At 44.5% G+C, this 23,053-nt stretch overlaps 1 pseudogene; it reads left to right on the top strand.

The window, feature by feature from the left end:
- Window positions 1-21,905, top strand: part of LOC114902976 — a 95,559-nt pseudogene extending 73,654 nt beyond the window's left edge.
- Window positions 21,906-23,053: the final 1,148 nt, after the last annotated feature.

Below are 23,053 nucleotides of genomic sequence, written 5' to 3'. Positions count from 1 at the left end.
ACCTGGGCATATACCCATGGCAGGTTCACAGAACCTGGGCATATACCCATGGCAGTGAACCTGGCATATACCCATGGCAGGTTCACAGAACCTGGGCATATACCCATGGCAGGTTCACAGAACCTGGGCATATACCCATGGCAGGTTCACAGAACCTGGGCATATACCCATGGCAGGTTCACATGACCTGGGCATATACCCATGGCAGGTTCACATGACCTGGGCATATACCCATGGCAGGTTCACATGACCTGGGCATATACCCATAGCAGGTTCACAGAACCTGGGCATATACCCATGGCAGGTTCACATAACCTGGGCATATACCCATGGCAGGTTCACATGACCTGGGCATATACCCATGGCAGAGCTTTTGCTGCTGCAGCTACCATGAAAGTGATGCTGTCTTACCTGGGGTCACTTAACTATAACTAGGATATTAGTCAGAGACTCCAAGAAGCCACTTTATCACATCGTGGTAAACCCTGCCTGAAAATACTTAATAGAGAAGAGAGCAAAGCTGAGAGACCCAATGGCATCAATTGAACTCCTAGATATAGCCATGACTGAAGACGAGATCCCCGGCTTCTTTAGTTATACAAGCTAGTCATAAATGTAATGGCTATAGACATGATAACACTTACAAATTGCAGCTTCATTATCAGTATTTTCTCCATCACTTTCTTAATACAGACCAGAGCAACATTTCTGTAAAGAGCCAGACAGTAAATATTTTAGGCCTACGGAACATACAGTCTCTGCAGGAACTACCCAGTTCTGTGGTTGTAGCACAAAAGCAGCCATAGGTAATATATAAACAAATGAGCGTGGCTATGTTCCAACAAATTTATTTACTAAAATAGACATCCAGCCCACAAGCTCTAGTTTGCCAACCCTGGTCTAAGACAATTAACAAAGCCTTGATTTGTAGTATTTGCCAGTTTCCATGGCATAAATACCTGCACCATGGCTGGTGGCAAGCTACCAATGTAATGTCACTGCATGCAGAGCTGGGAAAGGATTAAGCACCAGGTCACCATTATATAGTCTCTACCACAGAGATACGGTAGAGATAACTTCAATAACAAAGGTAATAGTAAAATGTGGTAACCCTCTATGACCTTTTTGAACAGTTCAAAAGTGAAACAGAGAAATCAGGGTCCAAAGATATCACAACAGTAGATCAAAGTTTGCAAAGGGATTAACGGCATCTTCATGAACTGCAGTGTAAAATTCCAATGTATTAAACAAGTCCTTTTTGAAATGGTAATGCCTTGTACCTGAGTAGAAAAGACAATTAAGATAATGTGTTAATTTTCCCCTTGAATCTGACAGTAATATTTTGATCCTGTTAATTATCCAGAGAACAGTAAATGTATATAATATGATAGCTCTGTGCAGAGCTGACATGCTTTCCCTGGTTAAGTAGGCACACTTATCCTATAATTAGCTGCTTGGAATGCAATTTCCACTCCTCCCTGAATACACCCACTAAAAAATAAACCAGTATGGCAGTTCAGCGCTGCTCCAGCCTGGTTTTCCCCCTGGGAAAGTGGCCAATGATTATTTACTAAAACTTATCCTCCTTTCAAAACTATCAGAAAATAGCAGTCTGGTTGCTAATGATTTCTGGCAGGTGAGGGTTAATCAATGCCTTCAGATCACCAAAAGACCATGTCATTACAGCCCCAGCATGATTGCTTTCTCCAAGGGATAAACTTATTGATGTCACTAGCCGAGCATTTTAATGAGAGTTCATTTCAAAAGGGCGACCTTTTAAGTGGGCAAGTCAGTTCACGAGGCGGAGAAACATGGACCCCAAATTATTTTCATAAACTGGCAAACAGGGTTTTTTTAGCTAATAGTATGAAGTTCAGAATGATACTTTCTTTGGAAAGGAAATTGTGGCTGGTTTAATCGTGCATTTTACAAGATGTTTTATACATGTATTTATTCTTTTAAAACAACACACTCCAACACCTCTCCAGGAAGGCTGATAAAGGAGGTGAGTTCTTCCACTAGGATGGTAGCATGTAGGCTGTTACATAATGGTAATCTACAGCTACCCATTGTATTTAACATGTTCTGTAAAAGCACAAACCATTTCTATCTTGTTTTATTCCTATCACATGTCTGTGTATCGGATCTCCTCCAGTATTTTCAACAAGCGTGTTAGGGTGGAAATAACAGTGGGTCTGGGGTCAGAACATCCAGGTTCAGGTTCTAGCTTGTTCTATTTCTAATCGCGGGACCTTGAAAAAGACACACAATTTCTCCAGGCGTCAGGTGTCCACATCTGTGAAGAGGATCATTGGGCCATCAAGGAAATACTTTCTAAAACACTGTACAGGGGTAAGGAATTGCTATTTTTGCCTTTGGATCCCTACGGAGAGGGTCTAGTTTATAACAGATGCTTTCAGATCTGCAGAATAAATAAATGCATGAAGGGATGCACGCATCCCTTCGTTTAATAGTCTTCAGACTTCAGATGAGGCTGGGTAGTGGATAGTTTGAGATCATGCACTCAGGGGAGCCTGGCTGCCTGGGTTTGAATCCCAGCTCTGCTACTGACTCAATGGCTGTGTGACCTTGGGTGAAATCACTTAATCTCTCAGGGCCTCAGTTCCTCATCAGTAAAATGGGAGGGTGATAATAGCTCTTCACTGGGTTGTTACAGAGGTGAAATGAGTTCATATAAGTTAGTTTCTTGGAGCAATGCCTATGTAAGTATGAACTATTATTACTTTCATCATGATGTAGAAAATTTACCAAACAATATACTATGTTCCACACTCAGCACTTAATATCTCAGACCTATTTTTCCTGGGAATATGACACTAATAAGAAAATGTAGCTTCTCCTCTGAAGTTTTGCCTGGACAGTCAGGCCTTCATGGATGTATCACCAACCTCTTGGTGGTCATCTGCTCTCCTTTTTCTTCCCTCTGTGGCTTGGATCTGCTCATGGGATCCATTGCAAGGAGCACAGGCAAGCCTGGGGCTTAGCTAAGACCAAGGGATTAGGGTTGCGCTGTCTTGATGAATAATGACAACAGTTGAAGTTCAAGTTAAGCAAGCTTTGTTGAGGTTGGGAATAATAGGATCACTGTTCCACAGACCAAACAGTTTAGTTGTTTGTTTTACTTTAATGCCCAAACATGGGCTTGCTCCATGTTCCTGAAGAAGTCCAGCCACTCTCCTGGGGCCCTTTCTTCAATCAAAGCCAAAGCTCCACCTCTTGGGCCTGTGGTTGATGGCCCACCCTCTCCCCTGAGGAAGCCTTAAGGGTATCTTTAGCCCCTCCTCCAGGGCCCTGTGCCCATAGGGAAGGAACCCATCATTGACACGCCTATGATGTCACGCTCGCGTGTCCATTCATCCAGCATTCATTCATTCCTCCTTCATCTGCAACATGCCTGCATTCAAACAGCCCTTCACTCCAGCTTTTGGTCCTTCCATCGCTCATTCATTCACACGTTCACTGAATACCTTCTGTGTACCTGGCATCACTCCAGGCCATGGGAATACAAGAGTGAACTAGAAAAAGTGCCTGTCCATGTCAAGTACACATTGTAACAAGCTCCCAGATGATGCCCATGTGGCTGGACCACAGACTACGCTTTGGGTAACAAGGCACCAGATAGCAGGGTGCTGAATGCCGCACCCTCAAAATGAAAACGGCTTTTCTCAGATGCATGCATCTCTCAGGTGGTAATCGGTGCAGTAATCGGATCGAAAATTATCAGGGACGGGGAACATTCCCGGTCGCCCGAGTTCACCCTGCCTATTCTTAAACTCTCCTCCCAGGGAGGGGCTACAGAAGGATGCTTTTTCTTGACCCATATTTCTTACTGTAAAACTAATTTGTGATAGAGGACCCAGATGAGGGCATACTTTTAGGACAGAGGGATGTAGCAAGTACTTCTAAAATCACACCCTTCCAGCAGCTCTTTATTCTGTCTCTCAGTGAATATTTATTTTCTCCCGACCCTGAGCCAGGCATTGTACAATCTAGGAATTTAATGGTGAAGAAGGCAATTCAAACCTCTGTTCCCACAGACCACGGGGAAGCCTGACCTAGCCTGGGGGCTCGGGAAAGCTTTCCTCATGAAAGCAACCCTTGTATTGAGACCTGAATGCTGAGAAGGGTTTAACCAGGCAAAGGGTAGCGTCTGCACAGAGGGCAGAGGATGTGCAAAGGCCCAGTGTGGGAGGAAAGGGAATGTGTTTGAGAAACTGAAAGGCAAGAATGGAGAAGACAGCAGGGATGTGAAGACGGGACTGGAGAGGGTCAAACCAGGCAGATCTTCTTAGGCCCCATTAACGCCTAGGGGTTTCATCCAAAGAGCAATGAGAAGCCCTTACAAGGTTTAGAATAGGCCAGACGAACATAATAAGTCACTCTGGCTGTTGTGATTTCAAAGGCCTGGAGGGGACCAGACTAGCTCTAGGGGGTCACTGGGGGCTCCTGCAGTGGTCTGGGCAGAGAACTATGGAGCTGGGGCTAGAGATGACGCCTGGAATCAAGAAAAGACCTGAGGAAGGGCTGCCCTTGCCCTCAGGCCCATCCTGGGCTGCACCTCCCCCGGTACCCTCTGCCCAGATCAGCTATGCTCCATCCCATCTTCTCCCTTTCAAGGCAGAGACCGGGGCCTTTCACCCTAACAATTCTCCCTGGAGTCTAGTCCAGCGCTTGGCTCAGCCCTAAGGAACAAGCGATCCGGATAATGAGATAAAACACAGAAATTAAACTGTTGGAGAAACTGCAAAGCAATGAATGAAATGATTGCTGGGTTAGTATAAATCGAATGTGCAAGGGCTGAAAATCCATGGAGTAAAGATGTGATTCAGAGGTGCTGAATTATTAACTGGAAACACATAGGGACTCTTCTATAAGAGGCCCTATAATCCCCAGAAAGGAAACTGGTCTCCCCTAAGCCAAATATGGCTCAGAGGCCCCTTTTGTTAGGCCTGCACGGTGCTCACTAATATAATGATTTTTTTTTAAATTTTAGAGTTGAAATTAGATGCCAATGTTTAAGAAGAAAATAAAACATTGAGAGATTTTTATATTAAAAACCTGAATTTCCAAATCCTACTGGGGGTAGGGAGAGCCAAGCTATACCCATCTGGGGCTGCACAACAGGATCTTCCCTCAGCCTGGGCATGTGTCCTGCTTTCCAGTTGCCACAATCTCCACTGCTCCCTACTGCCTCACAACACAGAGGCTGGTGTCATTTGCTATATGTCATCACACCTGTGCAGTTTTGTTCTTAGAGCAAACAGAACTGTGATCTACTTCTCAGCCCCTTGTCTCTATCCTTGGTTGAAAGATGAAAGCTAGACAGAGACGGTAATGTGTTTCAGCAAAAAAAATCAAAGCAAGTAGGTTCTGATGGGAAAGGGAAGAATTTTTTAAGTATCATTTCATATGCAAAGAAAGTATATCAGTCTTATTTTCTCGTTTTGGAACCCTGCCTGCACTTGGGTTTGGGACTGCTGATCCAATTCAACTCTCTTATTGTATAGATGCACACATGGGGTCCAGAGAGCTGCAGCAACCTGCCAAGGATCACACAGCGTTAGAGAGCAGGCTGGGACTAGAACCAGTAGGTGGAGGGTACAAATCTGCAGAGGGGAGGAGGGGGGGAAAAGGAAAGGGAAAGTGACTGACAGGTGGGAATAACTGAAGGACTACCTGGGCAGAGGGGGGTTAAGTGCCTGAGTTAGTGAGTGGAGGGGCAGGAAAAGCTGGAAAAGAGGGATGGGAGAGAGGAGGCTTCTCAAAAGTCCTGAATCCAAGGTTCTCTCTGGGGAATTAAGACAAAGGTGATGGAGAATGACCAATGTTACTTTGGCAGCAGCAGGAAATACAGTAAGTCCAGCAAGAGTGCCCCTGCAGTAACCATGGTAAAAAAACAAGGAGAACCTGCCCAAAATGGTATTTACCAGCACAGACCCCCGTAAGTGGATGGGGATGATGGGGAAACTTGATCTAGGTCAAGTCTAATGGGCATGGCCTGGGAAGCCCAGACTCTCTGCCTTTTGCCTCTTTGGGGGTCAGCACTGTCTGTTCACCCTGGGACTCGGGTTGGAACGGACAGAACTGCTGGGACCTCAGTTAAGTTTGTTCTCTCTTGTTCTTGGTCAGGCAGACTCCTAAAGGGACACTTAGGACATCTAAAGACCAATATTCCTTTTAAAGCAGCTAGCTGGTTGGAACAGCCTCCAATGTCGTGCAAAACATGACTTTCTTCACTACCTGGTTAATTTTTAAGTCGAGACATGATCATAAATAATGGAGACAGAGGACCATCTGTCACTCATGAGTTTCTCAATTGAGTTATTATGTTTGAAATTTCAGTTTGACAGAGACTAAAACACACAAGCTAAGGGCAACAAACAAAAGGACCTATAAGAGGTATATGCACCCAAATGTTTACTGCAGCATTATTCACAACAGGAGACATGGAAGCAACCTAAATGTCCATGGAAGGATGAACGGACAAAGAAAATGTGGTGTATACATGAAATGGAATATTATTCAGTCTTAAAAAGGACGGAAATCTTGCCACTTGCAGCAATGTGGATGAACCTGAACGACATTATGCTAAGTGAGCCCAGACCACCCGTAACAGTTAACTAACCTCTCAACTTGTCTTCATAATCCTAACAGCCTATCAAAATGCAAGCATGGTATTTGTATTCAAACTACTGCATGATTCTCAAATTATATCATCCTGCTTATAGTTTAAGTTCTAAAGGCGTCAAATAATTTAAGGGATGCTTTCATTACAAAGTGGCATTTGTTTGCAAATCTCAAATCCCAAAAGATCACTTTTCCCAGAGCCTCCAACTAGGGTACATAGTATATTATTCATGATTACGACCATAGCTCTGGGTTATCAAGAAAGGTTAAAACCCAAGAAAAACAAACAGAAAGAAAACAGAAAAGAAAGGAATGTGTGACTATCAAAACCTATTGAGAAAAAATTCCCAGCTCTTAAATCTAAGAGCTAAGGTCATCTCGTCTAGGGTCGAGGTATCTGGAAATTTCACTCATGTGAAACATCTTACTCCCACTGATGCCAGATTAAGGAGGTCTTCTTTACATTATTGCAGGTGAATAAAGCACTGTTTCATTGTTTCTCAAAGCATTTGTAAGAGTGTGGTGACAGAGGAAATGTCTGCATTTGAAAGGAAGTCTTAAGGGGTTGTGAAATCTCAGGAAGGTTCTTAAATGACCTAACCAGATGTTTTGAAGTCTGATACACCCTTAACCCAAACTGAAATTCATAACAAAGTCAAAAGCAATAGAGTCAAATTGATTCCAAAATGCCTTTTCTAACAAATTTGACTGTTTACACCAAATGACTTTACTAGGGCCTCATTCCAACTGGGAGAGAGTATACAGTCATGGAAACAATGGGATTCATCATAAAGTTTGAAGAAGAAATGAAACTAAAAATTCGAGTAAGTCCTTAGTGCTGGCTAAATTAAGAATCCACATTTCTGAGGCTATATGGAATCATGGTTAAGAGCCAGAGCCTATAGCCAGACTGCATTTTGATAAGCTGTTAGGACTATGACTAGCTCTACCACTAGACTCCTAGCTCTGTCATTTGCTAGCTGGGTGACTTTGAGAAAGTTACTTGACCCCTCTGAGCCTCAGTTTTCTCAACTGTAAAATGGGAATAAAAATGGTACCTACTTCACTGGGATGTTGTATGGATTAAATGAGATAGTAACGTGCCTAGAGCATAGTAAATGATCAGTAAATTTTACCTATTGGAATTATTTTATTTTTTTAATATTAGCAATATTATGTAGACAATGAAATGACAGGGAAACTGGTTTTTTTTATATTTAAATGTAAGACATTTAAATTTTAAAAAATATTATTTCAAGGAGGAGGAAGAGAAATAAGGTTGTCTACACCTCTCCACCCAAGAAATAAAAATCCTGAGGTAAAATGTGGTTCCTTTACTTGGTTTGTTTATTTTGTGGATGGGGAGTTATTTAAATTTGAACGGGTTTGGTTTGGTACACACCATTTGAGACATGCACCAAAAATGTATAGGCAGAGTCACACAAAATAGTACTGAGTTGCATCCACTCCAGGTCTAGCCCAGGGGTAAAAGGACTGTACAAAGTCTAAAGAACACAAGGCTGGGGTCTGGAGATCTGACTTGCCTGGTTAGTGTGGTACTAACAAGACTGCTATCTTGAAGGGTGACCCTGAAGAATCAAGTCAATTCTGCTCTCTGGATTTCAACTTCCTAGTCCACAAAATGAGTGGGTTGAACTAAATGACCAATAAGGTTTCTTTAGGCTGTAACTGCTTACATGAAGCTGTGGTCTCTGTTCCAGGGATAGACTTGGCTCTGGACTTGACCTCTGGCAGCACTACGGTTCTGGTCCAAAGCCAGCCACACACTCCATCTACACTGGATGCCTCCTCAATTCCCGCTGTTGGTCTGGAGGGACCCAGGCAAGAGGATGTGAATGGACAGTCCAAACCCATGGCCCCTCTGGGAGAAATCACTCAAGTACGTGCCCTGCTGCTTCCAACTCAAGTCACAACCCCCCGGCACACGCAAAGCCCTGCTTATCCCACTGGAGAGGAGGGTGGGAACCACTTTATTTAAAGCAGAGCTGAAGACATAAATATTCGAGAAGCAATAGCTCCTTATTTTGGAGGACTCTGGAATGAAAGTCCAAGGTAGAAAAACAACACAACAACTGCTAGCATTTCCATTCTGAATAGACAATATATGCCAGGAGCTCTGAAATAAAGATAGTGTGATTCATTTATTATTCCTTCTCTTTAAAACCTGCATTAATTCTGATTTCTATTTAAATAAGAATGATTAAATTTTATCAGCTGAGATGGAAATATTGTGATAAACACTGGCTCGTGGCCAAACTAATCTCCCAAGCCCACAGCTTACGGCCATTGTCTTGTATAGATATTTGAATGGCAATGGGCTTTTATCAGTATTTCTAAAGGCACTCATTTAATTATGTGGTTGTAAGGATTTTCAAAACCCAAAAGAATACTATCAATACATATTCATTTCTTGGATTAATTCAACATTAACATCAGAAAATATTGTTATTTAAAGGATGCTAGTACTTGTTTTTGCTTTTGCAAAAACTGAGGCATCCAGTTCTGGTTGCAATGGTGTCTTTTAAAACGTTCCATCGAACTGAAACTAGGAAAATGCAATGCACAGTGAGGTAAGGCTGGAATTTAGAATTATATAGGGATTAGAAGGAGGACTCCACAAAGTATTCTTTAACAAAGAATACTTCATAGAGGTTGGACTGTAGCAAGGAAAAAAAAAAATCCCTGAACTAGGAAATTTGTACACATGTGCGGATCTTGTCAATCAAATGTAATATATTTGAAAGCCTCAGGAAAAAAAGATTCAAGGGCAGGGGCTGTCTAGGTGTTTCCTGCCCCAAATTTCCATACCCAGAAACTTGAGCGATCTAGATTTCATCACCATAGGGGATACTGCGTTTCTTCAAGAACTGATTAAAAGATACAAAAATACACCTGACATGTTTAGCATTCATGTTTCCTCCAAAGTAGGTCTTTATTTTTCAACATTATGATGAATCTGTTTGGGAAGCAAAGACTCACACTCTACCTTAAGCTTGGGATTTCTTCTTGTATCAGGTTGGCGGAACGGGACAACTCCATTCATTGGAACTGCGACCCACATGGTTTGTGTCTGCAAACTCAACACCCACTACCCTTTTTCTCATGTGTCTTTCAATCTGACCAAACCACCAGGCAACTCCTCCCGTGCTGATCATTTGAGGGGAGCCAGGTAGAGACGGGGACTAGATAGGGAGGGGAGGAGAGAGAAGGGGAATGGAAAACGAGCCTCTTGTCAATCTTGTTAAGACGGATCTATTTTTTGGGTTAACAACTGCCCTGGTCTGAGGGGTTTCCTGGGATGAAGAACTTTGAGTGCTAAAAACAGGACAGTCTAGGGAAAGCAGTTGGTCCCCCTATACTATTTATCTTTTGGCTTAAGCTTCCAGGTCAAGCATTCTAAAGGTTCAAACAAGCTGGGAAAGAGGAGACATTTAGCTTTGGTTGAAGATTACTGAGAGGACCACCTGTCACAACACAAATGCTGACTAAAATTCGTAGAGGACATGTATTTTATAGAATTGGGGAGGTAAAGAGGACTTTTAAAAACAAATCAGTAGGGCTTCCCTGGTGGCGCAGTGGTTGAGGGTCCGCCTGCCGATGCAGGGGACACGGGTTCGTGCCCCGGTCCGGGAAGATCCCACATGCCGCGGAGCGGCTGGGCCCGTGAGCCATGGCCGCTGAGCCTGCACATCCGGAGCCTGTGCTCCGCAACAGGAGAGGCCACAACAGTGAGAGGCCCGCGTACCACAAAAAAAAAAAAACAAAAAAACCAAAACAATTTCCCTCAGAGCATGCTCAGTAGAACACTAATTCCATGGGATGGAATTTTAGTGAAAAATGGTTTGGAGATCAAATAATGCTACTTAAAAAGGTTCCTTTATTGCAGGACTTATCAGAGCCTTGAATAAGCTAACATTCATTGTTCATTAACATGTTTGACCACAGAATCCTCTTTCCCAAGGAGCATCTTAGGATAGCAGTATCTGGAAGATCCTACTTTAGGAAGCACCACTCTAGGCCAAACTCCTCATTTTAAAGATGGAGAATAATACTCCGGCTTGTCTAGTTACAGGCAAGGCTGGTGCTACAGCAGTTTTTCAGAGTTTAATGTACATAAGAATCACCTGGGCCTCTTCTTAACCTGCACATTCTGATTCCACAGGTCTAAGGTGGGGCCTGAGATTCTGCATCTTTCACAAGCTCTCAGGTGATGTTCACGCTGCTGGTCCATGGACCACACTTTCAATAGAGAAGCAAGTCTCCTAAGTTTATGCTTGTCCCACTGCCTTGTAGCCTCTTTGTTAGTGGAACTAACTAATTCTCCTATCAAAGCAGCACCCTTGCCTTATTCTGGTTTCATTTGCTGAGTTGATATCTCCACTTCTTCAAAGCCACTCCCTGTAGTGATAGGACACATTGAGATTAAGGAAGTATTTCCTGGACCCTAAAATAAATTTTCTTTTTGCTCTATTATAAATTAGAAACAGATAAAGCTTGTCACTAAGTGGTTTATTTGGAGGCCCTATACAGAAATTTAGATCAAAAGTTATTTGAAATCATTGTTTAACTGAGTCAAATCAACAAAGGACACTTTCCATGACCATTTCCAAGTAGTGTTTAATTGTTCTTGGAAAAACATGGTATGCATCTAACCAAAATGTGCCCAGTAATTGTGCAACTAACTGGCTATTGCCATAATATGAATAGGCAGTGACTAGCAGGTGCTCACTCAGCATGCAGATTTTATACTACAAGGAAAACGTACCCACCCTGATACTTCAAAAGCTTTTGCACCTGCATGTGTACAATCCTCACGTTACTGCATCATATTGTTGATGTTGCCAGGAAAAATCAGCTTACTGAGATGCTATCTATATAACAGCCGTATGCCTTGTCAATTTAGGGCAGGGGAGGGATGGGTAAGGAGGAATGATCCAAAAGGAAGAAAAATGACTTGCTTATTGACTAAATTTTTACTTTGCAACAAATAGTTGTGACATAGCTCAAAGGACAGATGATGTCTGTATCTTCATGACACTGAAGCCAACCACAGGTAAACAGAGCATGCTGGGTGGTAAGCGGTTAGAATACTATTCCTGTTTACAGCCCAGCCTCTCCCCACAAAAAGCTGATCTCAGACATTTCACCCAACCTGGCCAGTCACCCCAGAGATCTCAGCCAGAAGGGACTGAACTTCCTAGGATCCAGATGACTGAAGGGAGAAGGGAAGGCAGATTCTACTGCCTGGAGACTCAGCCCCTGGACACAAGAAGCAGATTCTAAGTCCAGACTGAAGGCTGGGGAGCCTTCACCTAACTTTTAGTTCCCATGCAGAGCGGGACCTCAAAGTCCCCACATTCAAGCTCTATCCTTGCTGCCCACTAGCTAATGCATCATCTTTGGTCTCCTCCCTGTGAAGTGGGAAATAGCAGTCACTGTCTCACAGAGTTAGGAAGGTTAACTGAGAAAACTGCATATATTACTTTGCATGTATTCCAGGGCAGATGTTGACAAAGCTGAGCTATAGTTTTTTGGTTTAGGTTTTTTTTTTTCTTTAATTACAGTAAGAAACTTGAGATCTACCTTCTTAAAATATTTTTTTAGATTTATTTTATTTATTTATTTTTGGCTGTGTTGGGTCTTCGCTGTTGTGCACGGGCTTTCTCTAGTTGCGGTGAGTGGGGGCTACTCTTCGTTGCGGTACGTGGGCTTCTCATTGCGGTGGCTTCTCTTGTTGCGGAGTATGGGCTCTAGGCGCGTGGGCTTCAGTAGTTATGGCCCACGGGCTTAGTTGCTCCATGGCATGTGGGATCTTCCCGGACCAGGGCTCGAACCCGTGTCCCCTGCATTGGCAGGCGGATTCTTAACCACTGCGCCACCAGGGAAGCCCCCTTCTTAAGGTTTTAATACAGAATTGTTCACTGAGTTATGTTTTAACAGTCAAACTTACACCCCATTTTGCTGGTTTCATACATTCTGATCATACATTTGTTCACACATTACATGGGTTCCTACTAAGCACCAACCTTGTGAAACACTGGGAAGTCAAGGTGAAGAAGACACTAGCCCTGCCCTCAAGGATCTCTTGTGGGTTCTTAGGGAGGTTGACACTGAAATCAACAATTATGATACAGGAGGATGACTTGCATTGGGAGGAAACGGGGTGGTGGGTGTGGGGGAGCATCTCACCAACCCCTGCAGGGGAGCAGTGGGGAGGAGTCACGGAAGAGTGAGGAAAGAGGTCCCAGAGGAGGAAGCTCTCTGATCCCTCCTCTGTCTCCTTGGCTGGCTCTTATTCCAATGCCTGAAGCTATGCACAGATCCCAACACGATCCCTCCCCTTCTCAACCTCGCGCTCCGAAATGATAGCATCTCTTGTTCCACGTCTATGCTGCTGACCATCAGGTCTGCATTTCCTACCTTGACTTTTCTCCCAAGGCTCAGGTGTGATGACCTATGTGCCAGCTGGGTCCTCCAGAAAGGAGTAATGCCTATGAAAGATAAAAGTGGATGTGTTATTTAGTCATTGCTATGTAACAAATTACCCCATAGTTACTGTGGGTCAAGAATATGGCGCAAGTTAACTAGGTACTTCTGACTCAAGGTCTCTCACAAGGCTGCAATCAGTGTCAGCTGAAACTCTGCTCTTATCTAAAGGCTCAAATGGAGAAGGATTTGCTTCCAAGATCACTTATATGGTTATTGACAGAATTCAGTTCCTTGAAGGCTATTGATCTGAGGCCCTCAGGTGACTATTGGCTGGAGTCTACCCTAAATTTCTTGCCTTTCCATAGGGCAGCTCACAATATGGCAGCCTGTTTCATCAGAGTGAGCAACTGGGGGAGAGAGCAAGAGAGTCCTAGGGAGACCGAAGTCACAGAAATGACTTCCCATCGTTTTTTGGCTGATTTCCATTTATTAAAAGTGAGTCATTAGGCCCAGCCAATAGCCAAGGAGAGGAGATTACACAAGGGCGTGAATGCTGGGAGACTGGGAATCATTGGGAACCATCTTAGAAGGGAGACTGGTACAAAGGAGGAAGCAAGATTGGACCACAATGCAGAGCTGATACCAGTGAAAGGAAAAGTGGGGAGGAAGCAGGATTAGGAAGAAAGAGCCTCAAAACATAATGTTCATCCGATAAACTCTTAACCAATTCAACAGGAAGTTCCAGAACAATGGTTGCCGTTGGTGGAGTTCTGCATGGGGCAAAAATGGCCAAGACCTAGGGACTGCCTAGGAAGAGCATGGTCTTGGCTGAAAGCTGAGGTGGATTCTGAAGGCCAACAAATAGAGGCTTGAAAGAAGGTAACTGCCTTCTTTGTAGCTGAATGGCAAGTTCTTTCTGGAAGGGAGATGTGAGTGGCACACCTTCGAGGCCCCCATCTCCACCGCATGTAGATCAATGTTTTGTACAATCTAGGCACGCATCAAATGCTTCCACCAAATTATCAAGTGCATAACTTACTAATGATGCTTATTTAAAATATCAATTATTTATTATTTGTGCAAGAGGAATATTCATAATCACATTGAGACAGTAGCCAATTGATGAACCAGTTATGCAGTCAACTAACAGGGCTGTCTAACCCTCTGCTGCATCTTCAAAAGTTGAGTTCTTTCCTGCTTCCTCCAAATGACCTTGGCTTTGTGCATACAGCCTTAGAAAAGAGGCCTATGTGGACCAAGGTAGTTCTAGATCAATGGGTTTCTCTGACTCTTGGTTTTACAAGCTTTCCACTGAGAACAGAAATGCCCCAAAGTGCTGATGGTTGGATTGTGATCATGCATCCCACCTGTGGGAAGGACTTCACACACCATTAAACACCAGGAGAACATATATTATTAAATCTGTCCTCCTCCATCAGGTCTTCTCCACTAAAGGTTTGCTAAATAAAGGTACCATTTAGCCAAACCAACCTTCACATGCCATATCCTGGGGCACCCTCTCTAGTGAAGTGTAACTACATTGTAATATTTCGTGAATATCTGTTTAATGTTAGTTGCTCTTCTAGACTATAAGCTCCACGAGGGTAAGCACAATGCTTTGGATGTCCAACATTTAGTACTGGTCTGGCAAAAATGCAGGGACTCGATGAATGAATGAATAGTGAGATGCATGGCTCTTTGATCTGTTTTGGGAGTCTAGATTTTCGTGCAACAAACTTGGTCTGGGAAGGAGGTGCCCTTGTATTCCCGTGCTCCTTGTGAGGCCAGACAGAAGAAAGCTCATCTAACTCCAGGGCTCTGGAACAATGTGCCCAGTTTGGTCAAGTTAATGGTCAGGTTACATTCTGTTGCAATTTTGCATGTTGAAAAGCTTTCTAAAATATATTAATCTAGCTATCCTGTCAACCGATATTCATTAAGCACCTACTGCATACCCGTCTAAGCAATTTATGGCTGTTGGCTGACCGTCTCTTTTTTACCTACTTATCCATTTATTCTCCTTCTCACTTTTATGTACTTTATCCATCCATATATCCATTCACTTATTTATGCACACTTTACCTTATTCCAATATGTATTGGAGGGGGTTTATAGAGATCCATATAATATACCACTATAATATAAATTATGAGTAGGTGAAAGGGAAAAGGAAAAAGCATAAACTCATTATGTATGGACTGAATCACTAATCATTCGAACTCTTACTGGCAAAAAAAGTGATGGACTGGACTCTACTGATCACAGCAGGTGCTCAGGTGTAAGATACTGGGGCAGATCTACCATAAAAAATTCTTTGTGGAGCGTTTTCTTCATTTAACCATTGGAATAAATCTTTCTCATGCTTGTGTGTGTTTTAAAGGGCTTTGAAGATTTCAGGTAGCTCATTCGTTCATTCTTTTTTGTTGTTCTTGTGTTTACTGAGCACTTACTAAGTGCTGAGCACCATGCTAAGCTCATGCTAAGTATCATGGTCTAAGAAAAAGGGTGTTGAGTGCATGTGTTTTTACTGTTAGGCTCCAGGTCTGAGAGTTATAAGTCCTGAGTTCTCTCATGGCTCTGGGGTTGCTTTATTGTGTGGCTTGGCTGAGTCTATCCCAGTCTCTGGACCTTGATGTCTTCATGTGAAAATGATGGACTAAGTGAATATTCTTAACTAGATCTAAAATTAAGTAATATAGGACAGGCTGGATTGAAGCAAATCAATTCAGCAATTCTTTTGGTCCCATCCCATTCCTCAGCATAGCTTGAGAAAACTGACTCCTGATCAGTGACTCCTGGAAGCTGTATTTTTAGCATTTTATCCTCAGCTGGCATGCACATCACATGGAAGTGTTCCAAAACCCCAAAGTGATGTTACCTAATGAACCCTTTCAAAATATTGTGACCTAAAGAATAGGTGCTTCTATCATGGAAGTGAACTCTCAGAATACACAAGGATTTAAATGCCAACATCCTATATTAAAAAAAAATAAAATAACCAGCGCTAACTGAGCTTTGCCGACCGGCACTCTTCTAAACATGTGATAATGCATCATCTCATTTAATTCCGGCAAAGCCCTGAGACAAGTTTTCATTATTGCCCCCATTTTACTGATAAGGAAACTATGGAGCAAGAAGGTTAAGCACTGGGCTTCCCTGGTGGCGCAGTGGTTGAGAGTCCGCCTGCCGATGCAGGGGACACGGGTTCGTGCCCTGGTCCGGGAAGATCCCACATGCCGCAGAGCGGCTGGGCCTGTGAGCCATGGCCGCTGAGCCTGTGCGTCTGGAGCCTGTGCTCCGCAACGGGAGAGGCCACAACAGTGAGAGACCCACGTACCGCAAAAAAAAAAAAAAAAAAAAAGAAGGTTAAGCATGATAACTTATGTCGCAGACCAGAGATGTGAGCCCAGGGAGTTGGACTCCAGATCCAGGCTCTTCCCTCTCACTTGACCACACATCTTTCCATCCAAAGACTCATACCTGAAGCCCTTAGGTGCTCTGTTAGCTTGTGGCTTACTTTTTAAAAATGCCTTATTACCTATAATCTGTTTCTGATGCTTCTAGCTAAGAAAATAATCTCAATGTAAACAAATATGAGAGATTCTTTTCAGAATGGATTTCCAACTCCAATAATGTAATTTTGATTCTCAACAATAACGCGCATAAAGATACTTTTACTCTAAACCTAAAGCTGGCAAACTTTTTCTGTGAAAGGCAAATGGTAAATCTTTTAGACCCTAGAGGCCATAAGCTCCTCAAATCTGCTATTAGAGTGAGAAAGCGGCCAATATTTAAACACGTGATCATGGCATATTCCAATAAAACTTTATTTATGGATACTAAGTTTTGAATTTAACGTAATTTTTATGTGTCATGAAGTACTCTTTTTCTGATTTTTTTACAACCATTGAAAAATGTGAAAACCATTCCTACCTTGGAGGATGAACAAGAACAGGCAGGGAGCTGGATCCAGCCCATTGGCTACTGTTTGCCAATCCCTGCTCTGAACTGCTCACTGACATCTGATTCAACCTTTGGGAACAAACAAGGCTTTTCTTAAAAGAAAAATAAAACCACTAGACACTCGGTTTTCTAATTTCTTTGCAATATGAATCTCTGTTTTCTTGGTCAAAATGTGTCCTATTTTCCTAGAGATTTAAAATTCTACATCAATAAATATTTAACCGTCAAGAAAGTTAAATTCCCCTTCTACTTTGGCTGTCAATAAGTGGAGCTCAGGACCGTTGTCTATACTTGTTACAAAATTCAAGACAAAGTAAAATATATTCCCAAATATCTACAAATGCACACATGAAATATAGGTGTATCTTAAAGAATAACCTAACAGAAAGTACTTTAAATTTCACAGCCGCTGCTAATGCAGGCAGCTAATCCTATTTACATTCATATTAGCCTTGGTATCTTTTTCCCTAAGATTTACCTATTTGTATGCCTGCATGAGTTAAACTGCCTTTTGCATGATATCAGTACTTTTGTAATTTAAATCTATAAAAGGCAATTTCTTTTAAATATACTTCCTAACAGTGGGTGAAAGAGGCACCAAAGTTATTTCAGGGCGGTACACCTCAGTGAACATGTGTGCTGAACTCCAGGCAATATGCAGAATGTGGGAATTAACCTTATACTGTAGGAATGGAATAGAAAATGAAATCAAAGCTGAGAAAGAAACAGCCTTTGAAAAGGACCACTTTGCCGTTATCGAAGGAAATGGTGTGTTTTAGAATTGGTACTTAGACAGGTGAAGCTTTCTCCCCTTCTGTAAGAGTGGTGAAGACTGTTTGCTTTCTTCATTGTGATATTTTTACATCCCAAATAACTTTAGCCACCTGGTAAGCAAGTTTTACGATTTAATGTTGGTGTTGGCTGATAAACAGAACATGGTTGACAATTTGGTGACCAGGGTCAATTTTAAGGTGTCCATTGTGACTCCCCATGGAACATGGAAGCAGTGTAAGCGGGTACGTATTGAGGGGCTAGGGGTGAGACTCCAAAGATACAGAACAAAGTGTATCCAGCTGGAGCTACATTTTTTTCTTCATATAATTCCTATGAAATGTTCACCCTCACCATCTCCAGTTGACATAAATGAGATGCAAGTAGGTTAATGTATAATCTTGCCCCAAAGAAATAGTTTCTTCCAATATGTAGGGCACATACATCAACATGCTTCTTTTCTAAGCAGGGCTGGGATTTTTTTAGCAAAATTCACTGCGGTTGGGAGGGTGGGAGGTGAAATCTGACGGGAGGGACTTCCAGATGCATGCCCTCACTTCTGGTTACACTGAGCACGTCCTCCCAGGAGAACTGGCCCTCGGGTTCACTTCCTCTGACGCTGGTCAGGGCATGTCTCCCAGAGCTCACCAGGTCATGGGCTTGAAGGAACCCATACCAAATTTCAGTCTCATGTAGAAAGTCTTCCCACAATGAAGCCAGGAAAAGACACAGTTCCAAACTGTGCATCCAAGGCAGTGGGGCTGGTCAGACTTGGGGCCTGAGACCTGCACAGAATTAGCCCCAAGCTTCAGATGCACCTCGGGAAGGGAATGTCCCTCCATTTAATCCTAAACTTCGTGTTATTTGCCCTTCTCCAACTGTAATGTCTACAGAACACCATGTATCTGGATGGAAATGGGGCATTTTGTTCACTACCCAGATAATTACACAAAGCTTCAGCCACTGGTTCACGACTCCTGAAGAACCCTCATGCACACAAGTACACACACACACACACACACACACTCAACCAAAATCCACCACCCTGAAAGGAGCCATTATAAATGTTTCATGTGAAACTTTCAAAACCCATCAGACTCACCAGAGTTTTCAAATTAACTCCCTTATTGCCCAAGGGATCGCTCTGAAAGAGATTTCTCCAGCCTCAAATCTCCTGAAGAAAATTCTGAATTTGAAACAGAATGCAAATAATGCGTTTTGACTCCCTAATCAACAAATGGGATCAACTTGAATTGATTAAGAACCTTTGAAATTAGCTGTCTTTAATTCTCTCCATGGCCTGCTGCTGGTACTCTGAAGATAGGAGGGGAGTGTGTGTGTGTGTGTGTGTGTGTGTGTGTGTGTGTGTGTGTGTGTGTGTGTGTGTGTGTGTGTTTGGGCTGAAGTTGGAAAGTTTGGTCTCATTTTTTTTCAGAGCTCATATAATGGTCTTTTCTTAAAAAAAACACCACTTTTTAAAAATTTTAATGGTGACACAACTCTAAGAAAGCAAGCATTCACCTGGTGCAATTGTATGGCTTTTCATGAAGTACATTTCCAACAGTTGGCTGCATGAAACCTGCACAACTTTACTGAAACAAACAAAAATCATAAAATCTGAAATGAATGTATAAATAATATGCAACTGTCTAGACAGTATAGGTCACTTGCAAAGAGAGCAGGTAGGGAAAAAATTGTCCATCAGTCAGACAGCCATAACTGATTCTGATGCTAAATAATGGTGGAGATATTCAGCATTCTCTCTATGCGAAAGGCTTCGCTGAGCATTCTCCTCTTCCCAAGCCAGTGGCCTTCTGCTTATCTAGTGCTTTATGCAGTCTTTGGAAAATGCACTTGCTATTTAAACATTAAAATTAATGCCCAAAGAATAGCAGTTGAGCAAGGTGGGGGGAGGGGTTGCCACTGACCTGTGTGATTGGCCTTTGGTAAAGCAAAAATAGCCCTTCTAGATCAACAATATGAGATTTCCATACCCACAGAATCTTAAACAGATGTAGTTATGGAAACTTTAGGCTAGCAAAAGACCCAAACACACACACTCAAATTTCATGGAACTTTTTTACTCTCCAGTAATAATGTGTAAAAATAGATTCAGGTTCTTAAATAGTGTACTTTTAATAAATTTATAATAATCTGTGTACATAGCAAAAAAAAAAGGCCTGAAACTCAACCAAATGCGTTAAACAATGATTGTGGGTTTTTAGCACCCTGGAATGCGATAATCTCAGCAGTCATAGAGCAGGGCGATGGCTGCTACCATCACTGCCCTCCCAAACTATGAACACAGGTGAGGTTCATCAGCTTGTGCCTAGGGGTGGGCGTTACCAACCAGTTGGCTCTGCAGCCCGATGGGCCCACACGCCCTTTGCAAGAGGAACCCAAAGTGAAGCCACCATGAATTAGGCCTAATGCCTGCAGGAGGAAAGATCCCTGCTCACCTTGCCAGGGAGGAAGTGGGTGGGCAGACAGGTGTCGGCCCTGCTCTGAGCTGAGCAACCATACTGGCCAAATGGGTCAAACCCTTAGGGAAGACGATGATAATAAAATAATAAGAAGAGTAACAGCCGCCATTTATGGAGCGCTTACTAAATGTCAGACACTGAGCAATCGTCAAGTCCTGAGTCTGGAGGACTGTCTCATTCAACCCTAACCGCAATCCTAGGGAGCTGCTCTGATTTATTATCCTCATTTGACGTCGGAGAAACTTGAGGCTCAGAGCAAATAACTTGCCTGAAGCCAAACAGGAATAAGTGGCTGAGTGCAAGTTTGATTCCAGGTTCCTTTTTTTTTTTTTTTTTTTTGCGGTACGCGGGCCTCTCACTGTTGTGGCCTCTCCCGTTGCGGAGCACAGGCTCCGTACGCGCAGGCTCAGCGGCCATGGCTCACGGGCCCAGCCGCTCCACGGCACGTGGGATCTTCCCGGACCGGGGCACGAACCTGTGTCCCCTGCATTGGCAGGCGGACTCTCAACCACTGCGCCACCAGGGAAGCCCTCCAGGTTCCTTTAAAGCGAAGCTCACCTCTTTCCCCGTGTGACCTTTTGCCTCTCCGGCTGCCCCCCTCGGGGCCGACTTTGCCAGGAGATGCTGCGGGCACCGCGCCCCTGGGGCCCATAGCACAAGAACGTCCGCTTCTTGCAAGAAGCAAGATGCATACTTTCACTGTGTTGGCATAAAGGCAAATGAAATCCACACCTGTTTCTATTTCTCTTCTACGCAAGCAGTCGTAAAATCTCATTTTCTTTTCTTTTTTTTAATTAAAAAGGGGCCACGAACCGCAATGTTGGCGCTTGAGCAGAAGAGACTCCCCCGGCCTTCCGCTTCGCATACCTGGCCAAGCTGAAGAGAAGGGCGGTGGCCGCTCCGGAGGGATTCTGGTCCCGAAGCCGCGGAAGGGAGGGCGACGCTGCGTCTGCCAAGCCCGGCAAGTGGGCGCGGTTGGGCTCCGGGGGGCCCTCGCTCCGCTCCGGGACTCCTCCGAGGCCTGCGGGGAGGCGGCGGCCTGCTGCGCCCCGGCCTGGAGCGATCTCTCGAAGCGTCGGGGACCCTCCTTCCGCTGGCGGCCGCCTCACGCAACGCGACTCGGAAGCGTCCTTGCAGCAGCCGCTCTGACTTCCGGGTCGCGGCCACCGGCGCCCCGTGAGCCCGGGCCTCTACTCGCTGGTGTATGAGACGCCCTTCGACGCCCAGGTCAGCCCCCACCAGGCCCGCTGCCGCTACCTGCAGCCCTGCTGGGCCGACTTCCTGGACCGGATCGCAGATGTGGGCTTCGTGGGCCGCTGGTGGCTGCCGGGGTCCCGGATCTGCGACTGCGACCTCAAGGCCCACGAGTTCCTGCACCTGCCGGCACATCTGCGTGCAGTCGGGCCCCACCAGCTGTACCCGGAGGCCAACGAGCGGCTCTTCAATGAGGAGAAGCCCAAGCCCGTGGTGCTCACCGCCTATCACGTGGTCCAGGCACTGTGGGAGGAGCAGGTCTTAAAGCAGGAGAAGAAGAACCAGGTCGCCCTGAGCCAGGCCGACCCACTGGTGCCATCGGAGGTCGCGAGATGAAACCCAGTCCGGCCTGGGTCCGGATCGGGCTCTGAACCCCGGCAGACGGCTGGCCTGGGACTGTGCAGTTGGTGTGTGCAAGCCTCAGATGCAGAGTGATAGAAATAAATTACGTGTAGTGTTCTCTCCCTGGGATTTCACAAAATTGGGGGCCTCTGTCTGACCTGTTCTTTGTGAGCTGAAGCTAATTCATAGAGCCTTCTTGGTCTGGGGGTTGGGGAGAGCAGAGCGACATGCCATGTAATGTTTATCACTGCCAGAGTTGGTAAGGAGCCTCCGACAGAAATAAGCCTTTTTCACTGGGCTTCACGGTTCCCCTGACTGAGGTATCACAGTTGTTAGGTGACTCCCAGACTCTCCTAAGAAACTTCAACTCTTCATTTTAGATTTTGAGCTGAAGGCTTCCCTGGTGGCGCAGTGGTTGAGAGTCCGCCTGCCGAAGCAGGGGACGCGGGTTCGTGCCCCAGTCCGGGAGGATCCCACATGCTGCGGAGCGGCTGGCCCGTGAGCCACGGCCGCCGAGCCTGCACATCCGGAGCCTGTGCTCCGCAACGGGAGAGGCCACAACAGTGAGAGGCCCGCGTACTGCAAAAAAAAAAAAAAAAAGAATCCGCCTGCTAATGCAGGGGGCACGGGTTTGATCCCTGGTCTGGGAAAATCCCACATGCCGCGGAGCAACTAAGTCTGTGCGCCACAACTACTGAGCTTGCGCTCTAGAGCCCACGAGCCAAAACTACTGAGCCCGCGTGCCTAGAGCCTGTGCTTCTCAACAAGAGAAGCCACCGCAATGAGAAGCCTGTGCACCGCAAAGAAGAGTAGACCCCGCTCGCCTCAACTAGAGAAAGCCGCACACAGTAACGAAGACCCAACCCAGCCAAAAATAAAAACAAATAAATACATTTAAAATAAACCAACAGCAACAAAAGAACTGCCAGTGGACATTCTGGAACACCGATCTCAGTCATCTACCTTTTGGTTTTAAATTTGTCAGACGCCCTTGCTCAGCCCTTCTCACTAGGAGCAGTGGCGGCTGGCCCTGGTCACCTGAGGCCTCCCTCTGCCATCTCTCTCTTGCAACAGGTCTCTACCAGGTCGGTCCTGAGACCAGGGCCATTTCATCCTCCCATCCCTTCCTCCTGGGCTGCCAG

The sequence above is a fragment of the Monodon monoceros genome, unplaced genomic scaffold (genome assembly GCF_005190385.1).
Source record: "Monodon monoceros isolate NGI ecotype Baffin Bay Population unplaced genomic scaffold, NGI_Narwhal_1 Super_Scaffold_10, whole genome shotgun sequence".
Lineage (NCBI taxonomy): Eukaryota > Metazoa > Chordata > Mammalia > Artiodactyla > Monodontidae > Monodon > Monodon monoceros.
This window is presented reverse-complemented; position numbering and strand designations above follow the sequence as displayed.